The sequence below is a fragment of the Hippichthys cyanospilos genome, chromosome 21 (assembly GCF_059441005.1).
Source record: "Hippichthys cyanospilos isolate Australia breed blue-spotted pipefish chromosome 21, RoL_Hcya_1.0, whole genome shotgun sequence".
In the NCBI taxonomy this organism is placed as follows: Eukaryota; Metazoa; Chordata; class Actinopteri; order Syngnathiformes; family Syngnathidae; genus Hippichthys; species Hippichthys cyanospilos.
Window position 1 is genome coordinate 11,973,507 of NC_142389.1, and position 16,354 is coordinate 11,989,860.

The 16,354-nt window shown below is 38.3% G+C and overlaps 1 protein-coding gene across 1 annotated transcript in view; it reads left to right on the plus strand.

Moving 5' to 3' along the window:
- Positions 1-3,096: 3,096 nt before the first annotated feature.
- The window catches only part of LOC148406625 (hippocalcin-like protein 1), a 45,970-nt gene continuing 32,712 nt past the window's right edge, over positions 3,097-16,354 (plus strand). Inside the window, exon 1 of the mRNA XM_088404457.1 lies at positions 3,097-3,459. The gene's annotated coding sequence lies outside the window, so the exon portion shown is untranslated. The remainder of the gene's footprint in view (positions 3,460-16,354) is intronic.

Consider the following 16,354-nt stretch of genomic DNA (forward strand, 5'->3'; position numbering starts at 1 on the left):
GTGTGACAAAGTGTGGGCGACGTCTGGATCGGGTGGCGAACCTCAGTGTGTGCGTGTATGAAGAAGCCTTATGAATCTGTGCTGAAAGCAAAAACACATTTTAAATACCATAATCCCCCAAATATAAGATGTACTTTTTCCCACAAATGAAGGCCAAAAGTATGGGTGTCTTTTTTTTTTTTCAACGCCATTCAAGCAAGATTGATCTGTCAGCCACATGAGCTGAGTTTTGATGCACAGACGTGGTTTATATATCTGCCCTATTCTTAGAATAATTACCATAATAGGTAACTGTTACTGCGAAAACCTAGCGTCAGTTGGCTGTTGACAGCACATGCCTTTTGCAGCTAACAAGAACTTGTTTTAGCTGAGGTTGTTACAGCATTATTTTCAATAAAAGAAGCGAGCAGATTGAACCACCATCCGAGTCCATCTATGCTCACACAGAGGAATATTACTAAAAAGGAGAGGATCATGTAAAAATGATGACGTCTCCAGCAGATTCAATTTAAGAGTGGCAAGGTATGGATCCTGTGTGCACCATTTCGAGAACATGGAAAGGTTTAACCTGTTTCTTATTTGCGGTCTTTTGGCATATGCACACAATGATAAATTTGGTGCAACATTATTGATGCACATCTTTTATATTTATAGCAAAATCAACTCAAGCTGTGTCGCGAGGAGAAAGATTAACAACTGCTTCGAGTGCATTCTCCGTTACACTGGCGCTGCGTTCACTGACCACTCACAATGTGGAAAATCTGGAACACACTTAACCTGCAACAAATATATAACTTATGAATATGATAACAAGAAAATATGATGATATGAAAATATGAATAGTGTTAATGTGTCAAATACACCGTAGCACAGAAAATACCAGAAAACCCTCAAATTAAGTTTGCCTCTTAAATACAAGCGGGTCTTATATTTGGAGAATGATGGTAAGCAAAAATTGACCATCCTTGATTGCATCTCCTTTACTGAAGTGCAAATTAAGCTTGTGAATCTCCACAACAAAACCGCATGACACCACTGTTGAACATGTGATGCTCGCAGAAGGATGCCAATCACATGACAAGCATGAAGGAGATCATGGGATTCCAACATTTGGTGTGAACAATATTCCTGAATACACATACACATACTATGCTTGGGCTAAGAAACTTAATTAAGTGATAGCAAAATTGAAAAATGATAGCAAAAAGCACAATGAAGCCCTTCGTTTCATGGGGGTTACAATCCATGCCAGGTAAAGACACAACGCAATGTGCCATAGATGGGCTAACAGATAGCATATGTGTTTTTATAATTCTTTCGGATTAACAGTAAGGGGTGCAGCAACACATGTAGACAAACATTTCATCTTTGATATATTCTTTATCCTCTGTGAAAAATGACAAACATTGCTTACTAAGTATATGTGACAGTCTTTTTCAAAAAGTATGTACTAAATAGAGTATGAATGTTTTTTATTGCCACTCCAACCGTAACCTTTACATTTGTTTTTATGATGTTTTTGTGTGTTTGTTATTTATTCCGCCCGTTTTTGGGGCGTTTCAACTCATTCCCAGCTCATAAAATTCACACCATTCCAATTTCATATTATTTCAATTAATCGTGCGACGACTTCCATTTTTCTCATTCAAAATATTGACAGATTTCTCACAATTTCCTGTTTTCCACAGCAAAAATTCCATTGATTTAACATTGGGTGATTTTACATTTCATATTTACAGGTATCACATTTCATATTTTGCTCATTCATTTTGCCTTAGGGATCATTCCCATTATTTCATTGATTCATACATTCCAATATTTTCCGATAATTCCATATTTTTCACCTTTTAAAATTTCACACTTGATTTTCAATGGGAGGATTTCCCATTCATTCCCAATGGGAGATTTAACATTTCAAATTTTGAGCTTCCCCATTTCACATTCATAATATTTACCTTGCATTCCACCTCATGGAGCATTTCCACCTTTCTGATAATTCATAAATATTACTCTTTTCCCACAATTCCATATTTTTCACCCGTAATAATTCATAATTCATTCCCAATGGCATATCTAACATTTCACCTATACATTATTCAATTCATTCCTTTCACATTTTCATCATTACTAATATTCACACATTCCAATAATTTATAACTATTTTAAGACTATTACCCATAATTCCTCACACATTCCAATAATTCATAACTATTTTTAAACTATTACCCAACACTGTTCTCACCAAAACTTTGTAACCTTCTTTCTTCGCCATTATTCATCTGATTTACACGATTCCAACTTTAATTGATTCCCCCGATTCCCGCCATTCCACGAGTTCCATTTTCCTCTTCCTGCGATTGAAAACACAATTTCACTTTTTCCTTTGTATCTTCTACATAATTAGGTCTATTTAAAGCGTTCCAGCTTTGTAATATTCAGAATACTTCACATATTCAAGCCATTCAAGCATTCCACATCATTCTAAAATTCAATGCCTCGATTTCAGTGTTTTCGCCTTTTCACGCAATTTCTCCAGGAATTGCACATTTTCTAGTTACTTTGTATTTTAAGTACAAAACTAAGTTGCTCAATCATTTGTGTCCACTGTCTATATGTTTTGACTCATTGGCGCTACCCTACTACTGTAAGTCCTAGTGTGCTTATTAGAGGACATCATCATGGCTCCTTCAGTGATTCCCTGTTGTTACGGTAGGATGCAATTAACTTTGCTGTCATGCTAGGGCAAAATGGGCACAGCAGTGGACACAAATAAACTGGGTCTCAGGGTGACACGGATATGTATTTTTATTATTATTTTTCATTACATTGTATCAGTTTAATTTATAATATTGTGCTTAAAATAAAAGCAAATTTCATAAAGCTGTAGCCGTGCATACTGTATAGGAAGAGACAATAAGCGCCTTGCTCCTTTGTATAGACTTTTTTTTTTTTTTCTGAGGGGAGAGTGAGAGATGGAGAAAGTGGGCGGGGCTGTGCGCCACGTCTGTGCCAATAGGCGCAAGGCTACCTAATTAAAGCTCCACCAAGTAATCTGGACGGCACCTCCCCCTCCTCTCCCTGGTTTTAAATCCACTCCTTCGGCGCACACCATTGAAAAAACACACCATCCTTCTTCTGTATGCAGACTCCTCCGTAGGAGATCACGCTAAACATGCTCTGCGAGATTCGGCTCGAGTGAGACCGGAGGGGTTCAGTGGGGGTACCCATTAATCCATCCATTCATCCATCGTGACACATGTGCGGGCTGAGCAGCCGCAAAAGTCGCGTCTAAAAGCGAGTCGCGGTCGAGCCAGCATCCGCGCTCTTTTTTTTTTTTTTTTTTTGAATCTCCGGAGCCCCGCGCGGAAGGTGCCCTAGCATCCTTGCATCTCGCGTCGGCTGTCCTTGCACACGGAGCGCCGAGGACATCCCTTCTCTCCATAACGTGCCTCGTATCGGGTAAGAGAGTGCAATGCATGCCTTCAGAGGAGTCTTGTGATTGTCCACTGTGACTTATTTCTGCGGCCAATTGGAGCTGAAACATTCACACACACGCATGCATGTGGACTATAAATGACATTGAAAGGGTTCCTCAACAGCGACCTTTTGTTTGTTTAGCCAATAGGAAGCAGGGCCTTCATTTTTAATGAATGATCTTAAAGGCTGAATGCACATGGCCACCACAAAGAGCATCACTTCTCTGTATTATGTTGGACTTTTGCAGCAATACATCAAAGTGCAAACCACAACCTATGTGTTGTTACATCAAAATCCATGGCGAAGTGATTTTATATGTCACTTGGACTTCACTGGAGTTAGGTCACGCCCTGAAAGTCAGTTTCTTCAGTGCGTCCACAAAGCTCTCCTTCTACTGTAGCTCCCCATTGCCTCTTAACTTGCCGATTGGCAGCTTTGGCAACCACATCCACAAATTAAGTCAGAGGCCGCGGGACCGGCAAAGTGAGGATGCTAATTATCACCTGTCACTTGGATGCTCTTGATGCCAGCTCGACTCGGGATAACGAGGACGAGCTAGCACGAGCGGAAAAGTGAGAGGAGGCAGCTGTCCTCAGAGGTTAAGGGCTTGCGTTGAGATTTTCTAAACTTTTAATCAGATAGCCTGCAGATGTTGATTCCATGCATAATGAGTTGACAGAAAATTGGCTTTGTGTTCATTATACAAAATTGTTGGCAATTGATTTGCTAAAACAAAATATCACTGACATTTTTTGACAGTGAAATCTTTCAAAAACAAACTCCTATTACAATGGCCTGTAAAAGCCAGCATTCCCTACTTTTTTTGGTCAGAGACTGGTTAGTTAGAACAAAATAACAGTAAACTGTAACTGTCAAAATGATTTGTTTTGGTTTTCTTTGTCAACAGTTGGTGTATTAACACCGGCTAAATCATTATTTTTAGGTTATTTTTCAAGATCTTTGTTAAAAAAAATAGATGTAGAAAGTGTGGTCTAATGTGGCCAGGCAACAAATGGAGACAAATGTTAAAAATATTGTGTTTCAGGTTGTCATTGATTGTTTAGAAACATACTAACTTGCTCATTGTAAAAATGGATCTTTGATATAGGTTAAGATTTATACGAATAAAGTAAGTAGTGATCAGTAATCAGAGGTTTTAAAAAACGATCACAATCAGATCAGAAAATCGACCGATATGTCTACGGGCCACAAAAAGCAAAATTTTTCATAGAATTGATGCCCACTGAAATGCAATGGGGCAAAAATGAATGATCAAATCCTAAAAACCTTTTGATAAACATACATGAAAAATTGAGCAAAAAAACCCTGAAAGCTGTCAACGACAGTGACTGTGTTAAAAAATATTGAAATTTTGGGGAAAAGGGTTCCACTTTATGGTGTGACGCCTTATATAATTAAAGGCAGCAAAGTACATCACAAAAGAACAAACATAGGTATTTTTTCTGCCTTAATTCATTTTGCGGCTCTGATCAATCACATCATTGCTCAAAAAATGACTCACCAGCCAATCGCCAATTTTGCAGAGAATGCAGAGAAGAAAAAATCTAGCGGATCAGATGTGTAAGAATTTTACTTATTATGTACAAAGTCATAAGTTGGACTTACGAGGTCATCTTGGACAGCTTTGACATGTTGAATTTGTCGAGCAAGGCAGCGTTTTCCACTTGATTGACAGTTATGGGTTGCCGCGGCCATTACAGTCTGGCTACGACTGGATTGGACCCCTAGTTAATGGGAGTCTCCAAGAAAGCAGCTTGGTAGGCAGCCAAGCAAAAATAACAATTATCGCCAAGGTTCCCTTTAATAGGCTCCACTTCTAAAACAGACACTTGATAATAACTGAGCCATGCGTTGGCTTGTGTGGTCAATTTTTGCGCCGTAAGTGGGAATCACGCGCCAACAACATGTGCTCGGCGGCGTGCTTAGAAAGTGGCACAGTCTGAATTATGCCGCGGATGTGGTTTGGGGCAGAGGCAGCGTTTAGCTTGCATGTGCTAATCTAGTTGTTACATAAGACACTAAGTGTGTGTCGGAGCCATCCTCAGTCCGTCACACACATACACAAACACACGTACACATTTGTACATCCATCGACGTCATGCATTTCCTAGCCCCTAACTCTAACTTGAATTGATTTTCTAACCCTGACCCTTATTGTAACCTTACGCTAACCCAATTCTAATCTATGCTCTACAGGCAAGTCTTGACCCTCAAAAAGGGGGCTGAACAAGTCAGGACTGGCCTAAATGTCTTCTCTTCTACAAAATGTCCTCACTATGTTGGCAGAAAACTCAAAACGGTTCTCACAAGTATAGACATACAGAAACACACACACATGCTCAACACGTCTACACATGCTCTACTTTTCATTTACTGTACATGCTCCTTTGGACCCCATTTGTGTCCACCATTATGTCCATGTTGGCTCAGCAATACCACAAACTTAATTACAACACCTGAGTTATCATTGGAAAGGCCTGGCTGTCCTCTACTGAGCACTCTCGGGCTGAGTAGATTAGCTCCAATGAGCCCAAAAACAAATGCCCTCTACAGTGGACATAGATGAATAGGCTGGGTCTCACGTATATAACAGTATACTGTTTGAACACTAGGTAGGACTAAATCAAACAGTCCTAATGGTTTGAGACATACTTGGTGCAAATAAGTTACTTTATGTCCATTAGAAGGTTTGCATGTGATAGAATGGCCACGACATGGGGTCCCTCCGGGGTCAATCCTTGGTCCCCTTTTGTTCAACTTGCATATGCTATCCTCTTGACAGCATGGTTTTGGGTTTAACCCTGAAGCAAAGGTGAATTCAAGTAAGGCTCTATAGGCGAAAAGACTGGGAATTCTCTTTCATGACTGTTTTTTTTCCCTTCAGACACAATGTGTTGCTCATGTCGACCTTGATGCTGCTGGGACTTCCCAGCATCAGCGCCACCCCCACACTACCCTTCCCCACTCACTCACATGTCAGCATGTATACAGAGACTACATGCCCAGGAAAGTCACTTTGGATTACGGTTTGTGTCTGTAAGGAAGGTCAGTGTTGGTTTATGAGCAACAGCGGGAGAAAGGCTCGGTTTGGGTTTCAAGGGCTTGACTTTCATCAAGACCCACGCCCACCCCCGCAGCAGCGGCCTGCTGCTTGTAAGTCTTCCAACAGCATGATGGATGTGGAAGGCCAATGGAATTATCTCAGAGGGCGACGCTAACCTCTTTGTAGGAGACTAGAGTCGCAAAACCATCAAGAGACAAACCAAAACTTACTTTTACTGTGGTCTGCTGTGCTAACTGTCTACCTTGTGTTGCATTTATACTCTATTGAGAATACACAGGAAGTGCGATCCATGGACAATTCAGATGACAAACGGTTTCCAACAAATACTGCATTTAAATCATACTGGCTACTGCTAATGTTGTTTGGAAGCTAAACCTGAAGGTAAACAAAAGCTATAAGCTAAACCTGAATGTTGTTTTTGATGCAGCACAGTTTGTTTTGGCAAAGTCTTATATCGGTACAATTAATTAAAAGTGGTTCCCAAATAGGCGTACTCCTGGGGTACGCAATAAATGGAAAAGGATTTCTGCAGGTATCAATATATCTAATGGAAAGCTATATAATGCCAATTTTCAAATTAAAGGCAAATTAATTGGAACATAAAAACACTTAGAGCCAAACTGTTATTGTGACTCCTATGCAAAATCTCAGATGTCTTTATTTTATTAAGTTTTACATAAATGCCCATTGTAATTAAAGATGTAATTTTCCAGCAGACAAGCCAGGAATAAAACATGATGTCATGTGATCTATCAACTGGAGTTGCTAAAAAAAGAAAAAAAAAAAAAGAAATACGCCTAGCAATAGCACTATAAATGTAGTTTCAAATTTAAAAAATGAGACATAGATGGCACTCAACCCACAGATTTAAAAATGTTTTCCTTCATAAAAAACAAAAAACAAAAACATTTATATGTATTGGTTTGAAGTTATGGGAAAAAAGGTGAAGAATGACTGCTTTAGAATATTTGCTCTCAAACATTTTACTCAAAGTACCACAGTACAAAACCCCTCTAAAAATATGATAATTATCAACATTAAAATACAATTGCACAAGCTAAATACAGTATTCACCACACAAAAAGTACCGGTCAAATGTTTGGAAATATGTTAAACTTTCGCAAATGATTCCTTACATGTTGCTGCATAGTCTCGATGGGTTTAGTATTGATTTATGATTTTTTTGGTTCGATGTCGCGCCATGGCTCGGTTGGAAAACATTGTTCTAAGCTAATGATAAACAGACACCCGCATGCACATTAGCACTTCTGTTATTCAATTAGATTTGACAGGAAGTGGAAAAACTGCTCTCAGAAATTACTCAAACTTTGGGGAAAAAATGGCTGACTATTTGATTTATTCACCCAAGGCTGGTGAGGGAAATCGAGATATAGAACATTTAAATATCATTGTCATCATTGGTTTGCCACAAGCCGGGATGTTTCATCATCAAACCCTTGAGAATCAGATAGGATTTAAAAGTGTAATTCCCCATGTGACTGTTTTGATCTGTAGAGAGAAAAGGGGGGTGGGGAGAAGGGTGTGGCCAATATGGGTTGATGCGGGGGTCTGCATGTTGTCCCCATGCATGCTTTAAGCCAATAATCTCCTCTGATCCAACTTTAGGGAGGAGCCGGGTGTCTCGATAAAGTCTGCGATAAGGTTGAGGAAGTCAATGCTCAGCTGGATGTGCAAAGCTAAACTGAAGACTTTGTATGGATTTTTTTTTTTTTTTAGGCTCAGTCAATGATGTCAGAGAACTCACCTTTAGTCCACATCGTTTGCTTGACAGTCTGTGGTCTCCTGCAGTTCTTTGGTCCAACTGTGAATGGACCTAGAGCACAAGTGTTATGTAGATTGTGCATGGGGTACCTCAGGGTTCCTTGATAGAGCATCTTGAGTTTACATAAATGTGGTATCAGGGTCTCTATATACAGTATAGCATCTTAAGTTTGGATGAATGGATGGATGGATGGATGGATGGATGGATGGATGGATGGATGGATGGATGGATGGATGGATGGATGGATGGATAAACTGTATTACCACCACTGGTATAAGTCACTAATGACAATGCTCACACTAATAAAAAGTAACATGAAAAAGGGCATCATGTTTTGCAAATGATTCATTATAATAAAATTTAGCAATTTATTGCTCCATTTTCCAATTAATTTGCTTTTAATTTGTTGTTGATGGTTTTAAATAGTGTTGAATTATATTTGTTGATACTTGAAACCTTGCTAAACTCTTTCATACCCCTAGGGTGCTTTTATCCCCACTTGGTAAAAAGTCAGTGGTTATGATAATTTTTCAGGGGATACCTCAGGGTTCCTATCTAGGATGTGATAGTTTTAAATTTTCCCTTATTTATTCTGTTTTCACACACAACTGTTCATACAACTTTTTGAATGTATTTTTTAGTTCTTCTCTCACCTTTTACAAAAATTAAGAGATAAACTACACTTGTTTTCTTAAACTTGAAGTTTTTCCTTATTTTCACCGTTCACCATCTGAGCTCAACTGATCGTTGAGTTGGACATCTTTTATAGAACATATCAATGTCGGGCAAAAACCTTTCATTTGTAAATACCCCCCCCCCCCCCCCCCCCCCCCCCCACACACACACACACACACATTGATTTGGTCAGTCCCCATGTCAAACTAGATGAATACCGTAACATTAACATGGATAATATTGACATAATAAGAACATGGATCTGTTCCTTTTACAAATGACTCATCCAAAGTTAGTGATAATCCATATCAACGATACGAAAGTGAAAACTAGACACTTTTATTTTTTTTTTAGAACTGTAGGAGAGCCAGCATGGTACTGCTAAAAATAAAATCCTATTGCATGGCAGGTCAGAAATGAAAAGAACCAATCCATTTGAGAAGGAATCTTTTCGCAATGATGTCAGCACACTTCATTTGCTTTTGTGGAGCAATGTAAATTGTGTTGATGGGAATTGGGTTTGACACCCATGTTCTAGATAGAGGAAATTGAATTTGTTTCATTCAACAATCAACAGCATTGATTACCAACAATGTTGATTACTAATGTTGTTGATTGTCTATGAAATAGAGCTCAATTATTCACAAAAACTCATTCCCCATTAATACATTTGTCCGAGTCTATAAGAAAATAATAGTTATGCCTATATTTGGATCAGAACTCTGAGTCACACACGGGCCTTCTTTCTATTCTAAACATATCGGGTCTCTCTTGACTACAATGGTAAAAATCCAGGGCCATCTAGACGCTTAAACTCTAGGGAATCCAATCAAAAAGACACTAGTCCAGATTAGAAGGTGAATCCTCAACGCACACCCGCTCCACCGTAACAATAGACAAATATGAAAGGAACTACAGTAAGAGTCATTCGGACACTGAGCTCCTGCAGCCATTAGAAGGTCTGAAAGGGCAGCCATTTTCTGCAAAAAGATCGACATGCGGCACTCTTCTATTTAGATTCTATTTAAAAAGTGGATTCCTTGTCTTTTCCACAACATGTCCAACTCTTCCTCTTATTCCATCGATCCATTGTGTGCCCCACAAGGGAAGGGACTGTTTGCATGGTCACAGCTTTTGCTCTCTTCACTTTGCCTTTCATCTTCTCCCATGTCCTTTTTTGTCCTCTCCATTTGAAAAGGCTCCCAGCATAAATAAAATAGTAGTTTAACATCATCCCTTTACTCCAACAGTAAAGCCATTAAAAGAAGATTGTTGTTGTTCCAATCAGTTAAGGCTATTTCAGGAAGGCAAGACAGACTCACAGTGCATACGGTGTATTTTTCAGTTAAACATGCATCTTCATATGATTTTTATTTATAAATTTAGCTCATTTAAAGTGGACATGGGGATGTGTGTAGTGTTTATGGATTTACTTGTCAGCAGTAATCAGTCTCAAGGAGTAATAAGGCTATACCCAAAAGTAAACAGAATTTGATACCAAAAAAACTAAATAACGCAATTATGGGAAACAATGGTTCAGCCCTATGTTTGGATCAATTGAAGTCAGGGTTGTTTGTGCCAAAAAATAAAAAAAGCGTTTTGGACTGAACAACACCAAAAATTGGGTCACCTTGTATAAAACAACCCAGAAAATTGGGTCAAATTAACCCAAATATTTTAAGTCCTTTTTGACCCATAATTGGGTTATATATGATCTAATGTTTTTAGAGTATGAAGGGAAGACAGGCATGTTACACAAATATATTGGACATTGGAAGGACAAGGGTGGCTCGGTGGCGCAATGAGTAGCACATCCGCCTCACAGTTATGGGACCCCAGCATTGATGGGAAGGAACGAAGTACAAATACTTCGTACTTACTGTACTTAAGTAAAATTTGCCTGTACTTTGTACTTTTTGAAGTATTTTTTCTGACAACGTTTTACTTTTTACTTTTACTCCCTACATTTAAAACACAAATATCGTACTTTCTACTTGCAACATTAAAAAAAAAAGGGCTCGTTACTTTAAATTTGTTTGTTTTTGACTGTGCTGGAACTGTACTTTGTTTCATTTTTAGTAAATAATTTGATTCATTGTTTTACGTTTACTAGACGAATACTAGTTGTATGCAGACGTTACATGGTCCATTAGTGCCACCTTGTGGTCATTTCCGTCGTAGTCTATGCCTGAGGGGTGCTGCATCATCTTCACTCAGGAGGTCGCTATACTGTAGTACTGTAGATCAACGCCTCGTTCGTGGAAAAGTCAGGAAACTATGTCTGTAAGTACATGTCAACATGCTTATGTAACGTTTGTGTGTCAGAACGGTGATGGAGTGCGTATTTTCAAGTTCATTTTAATTTTGTTTCCTCTACACAGTTATCTGTTGTGTATGTAGAGAGCTAACTCCTGAAGTCTTGCTAATCGAACGAGGGTAGTGAATATGTTTCTTTAAGAATGTTTATAGTGTGTAATGTTGGAGTTTGCATGTTCTCTCCAGGCACTCCGGGTTTCTCCCATAATCTAAAAACATGCATGGCAGGTGTATTGGACACTCTAAATCACAGGTGTTGAACTCCAGTCCTCGAAGGCCGGTATCATACATGTTTTCACACCTTTTCCCTCAAAACACCTGATTCAAATGACTGGGATCATTTTGAAGCTCCTGCAGAGCTTGCTAATGAGCTAATCATTTGAATCAGGTGTGTTGGGGAAAGAAAACCGGAAAACATGCAAAGCAAAAAAAAAAATGATGTTTGCCATTAAATTGCAAAAACCAGGTCTTGAATGGTATAAAAATACTTTGAGAATTTCAAAAAGACTTATTTTACAATCAAGTTCCAAAAAACTGAGACTAAAAAATGTTACCTGGATAAGTGAAAAAATTAAGTCTTAAGTAAAGTTTTATCATTCAAATCAGTACAAATACAAATGACATATTGTTATAATATTGAAGTCATGTGGCATATTTTTCCCAGCAAAATTTGACTTTTAACCACATTTTAAAGTACAATTGTACAATTTTAACTACTGTTTACAATATATTTACATTACACATGGCAATTACATACAGTACTTTTTTGTACTAGCACGTATTGTATGGCAGCAAACTCATTTCACTTGCATTCCTTATTTTTTATCCACAAAATGAGAGCAACAGCAGAAGATGTTATAGCTGAAAAATGTCACAGTCATTTTAGCTTCCTCTATCACTCCCCCCACCATCACACTTCAGCACTCTCAGGGCTACAGAAGACCAATCAAATGGAGAAAAAATAATCAAATAAATGTGGCGTCGGCTGGCTTGGATGCATTTACGAGCTTGTCTAATGACTGCAGACTCATTTACGCTAAATCGTACTGCAACCTTTTCTCCTCTTGACGAGTCTGTGAGCGAGAGGCATTTTTCGTTCGAGGCCTGGCTGATAAATGAGCTACTCTTCTGTAATTTTGGATACAGCTCTTGAGTTGGATCTCATTAAATTGTGCTCATGGAGCTGCACGATGGGAGGAAGCAGACTTGTCGATGGACGTGTTAGGATGTACTGGCCACCTGGCTTTTAGGGCATATGCCCGATGGGCCAGCGTTTTTTGGGGCTGATGTGGTGAAATGTAATTATTTCGCTACCCCCTTCCCGAGGAGGCCAGCCCACAATTTAAAAGGAGCAGCCCCTAAATCCATTCAAAATATGAACAACAATATGCGCTAATCTCCATCAGTAACAGTGCGATCTGAACTTCGAATCCAGTTTTATAAGAATTTGTCTTCTTCCATGTAATGTCAAATAAATCCATCATTTTCACACCATAGCAAGTAAACAACCTCGTGATAACACTGCAGTCTCACAATGCCATCCTGTTTTTACACACTGTAATTCTTACACTCGGGGATCATAGCCTGGCTGTTGCTTGTAAACACAAGAGAGTATACAGTCCGTGGGCTGAAGTGGGATGTGAGTGATCAGAAGGCCGCAAGCTGTTCCTTCCTGGAGGTGTCTCCTCACTGTCGCGTTTGCATTTAGGGGGGACACAAGTGCCACAGTGAGATGGAGGTAGGATACCAACTGCCAATGAGTGGCGAAAAACGTTTGCAGATTAAAAGGGGTTTAAATTTCAGATGTCTAGTCAAAATTGAGCCCACTTTAGAGTTGCATCCTTCCCAAACACATGAGACATCATTGAAAAGGCCAGGATGTCCTCTACTGGGGACACTAGCTGGGGGGAAAAGGTCGACCAATTGGGTAAGATGGTTTTAATAAAAAGGTAGACTAAAATATCCACATCAAAGCTGAGAACGTCAGAGGTTTTGGATAGTTTATAATTAAAAAATTATAAATAAATAATCAAATTTTAATCAGCAGGAGGCAGTCAAGCACAAAACGTGCTCGTCAAGAAAAAGAAAAATGAGGAGGCGAAAAAGAAGTTATCGACCTCATAGTAGCTAACAGGCACCTCCACTTGCATTTATTCATGGAAAACTGTCCAATTATCATCTGTAAGTGACTTTCATGACACTATAACAATAGTAGCATACATATTACAATGTGTATTTGAACTAACTACTAATCAGTATTTGTTGTCTTTAAATGGTCATCGCTAGCATGTTGAGTCCATTACTAACTAGTTAGCATGGGCACATTTTGTTGGTGTCTAAAAATTAATTTATATATCAGATAATAAATAATGGATAATGAGTTACATTCACTCAGAATAACAAATGATAGAGTACCGTATTTTTCGGACTGTAACTCGTGACTTTTTCTTCATGATTTGAGCCCTATGACTTATAGTCCAGTGCGGCTTGTCTGTTGTTGTTTTTTTTGTTGTTTTTTTTGCTAGGCACCAGCAGGCAAATATCTGTATCTGTTCGAGGTTACAATTTATGGAACAACTTTGAAACTGAACTGAAAATATGTAAATCAATGGCTGTGCTCAAAGAGTTTTAAAACTATATTATTAATAAATGTGTCTATATTGGATAAGAGAATGTATCAAATTTTGGGTAAATTTGTGACGTAAATTTTATATACAGTACACAGTATATATGATTTTATTTATGATTGCATGTATGAATTATGTGCAATGTGTTTCTATGTTCACTTAACAAATCTATCAAACAAAGGGAGATTAAAAAAGATGAAGTATTGATTTCGATTTTGAACTGCTATTTAACTAACAGTATTCTGTTGAAAATATCCATTCATGCATTTTCTATAAATATCTTGTGACTAAACGTGCAGGCATGTTCAGTCTGTTAAATATAGGATGTTGCCGTTGGCAGACAAGTACAAAAAAAATTAAATTACAAAGAATAATTATAAACTTTTATGAAACATCTTTTTGCAGAAATATCTCATTTTATTACCTGCAGTTTTTTAGTCCAGTGTGGCTTATCCGTGACAAAAAACATTTTTTTGCTCATATTTTGCTGCTGCGGCTTATATACCGATGCGGCTTATAGTCCGGAAAATACGGTAGTTAACATGAGTAGTTATATCCATTCCATCTCACGGTCAACAAGTTCCGGTAAATAAAATAAAACCAATGTTAATTATTATTTATATTGGGTGTTTATACCTTGTTTTGGACTTAACTCAGGATTTCAAAACACTTAGAATCTTGAATACATACACACATTGATATACTGTATACACACACACGTACACACACACACACACACACATATATATATATATATATATATATATATATATATATATATATATATATATATATATATATATATATATATATATATATATATATATATATATATATATATATATATATAGTAATCCCTCGTTTATCACGGAAATCCATGAAGTAGCCAGCTTTATATTTTTTAATTATTTCACAATGCAATGCTAAATTATAGAAAAAAAAAACAAAAATCAAAACCTGTTTTAAAGCCCCAAATTTTATTACAATTTTTTTTAATATAGTAATACAAAGTTGGAAACATTGTCACTCACGTATTTCACAGTCCCAGCTATGCCTCTTCGTCCTGAACCTGCACATTGTTATGAGTAGTAATTGAGCTCTTTCTTTTTCTGAGCAAGATTTTTATAAACGGATATGCCCGGACATCGAATTAAAGTGAAGCCTCCTATATCATAACAATACACTTGAAATTTCAATTTATTGCGAAAGAAATCTAGGTAAAAGTCAGATTTCCAAAGCTGCGCATTTATCCATTGCTGTCTGTGCCTACATAGTGTGCGCGTTTGCTCTCGGCACGCCTACGAGTCACGTGATCGACTCCCAGAGACCAAGCTGTCAATCAATGTGCTTACTAGCACGTTCGCACACGGCAGTTACAGGAGAGACAAAGCAAGTTTTTGGATCCTCTTGCTTTTTATAATAAATTGACAAGTGAAAAACCAATACAGAACAGCGTCAATATTTTATTTCAAAACAACAGAAATCCCCTGAGGCAATCAGGATTCAGAGCACAATGCACTGTATAAAATATCCACACTGTAAAAAATCCGTGAAGCAGTGAACCCGTGAAAGATGAACCGCGATTCAGCGAGGGATTACTGTATATATATATATATATATATATATATATATATATATATATATATATATATATATATATATATATATATATATATATATATATGTGTGTGTGTGTGTGTGTGTGAGTCAATAGATATAGACCAGGAACGAATACGCTGGGTGTCAGGCGGGTATAGCACAGCACAGTTCTAATAGGGAGCTAGTCTCTCTATTCCGTGAAAATGACTACTGCTCAAGTGGTTGAGTGCCTTTTCTTGCTCTTAATTAGGCAGCATTTCTTTCAGGAGAGCTCAATGCTTTTAGGAGAGCTCAATGGTGCCTGGCATGATGTGGCATTTAAAAAGTGCATCACTGAAGGAATCGTGTAAAAACCTGCAATACTGTACAATGTGTGTGTACCTAATTTTGTGGCTCCGAGCGTTTCGTCTCGCTTTTGGCATCAGAGTGAGAAAATAAATAAATAAAAAGAGTTGCTAAGCAGCAAAGGCACGACACTCGAACTTCACAGGCGAGCCTTCAGGTGTTGAAGGAGGCAGCGGGAGCGAGTGAGCATGCGAGCGCAACATCTGAGCGAGTGCGAGAAAGGCGAGGAGTCCCTCTGATCTTTCTCTGCCTCCGTTTCCAACACGAGCAAGAATCCCCCACAATGCACCGCAGCAGGCCTCTTCAGCTTCCCACATAATCTCCCGTGAAGGGTATATCCTTTTCCCCCACTGCTTGCTACTGCCTTCCAGAAGCGGCAAACAGTGCAACTAGACAAGCGGCACACTGCAGTCACACACAATCTGTTTCCGTGAGGCTGGCGGACTT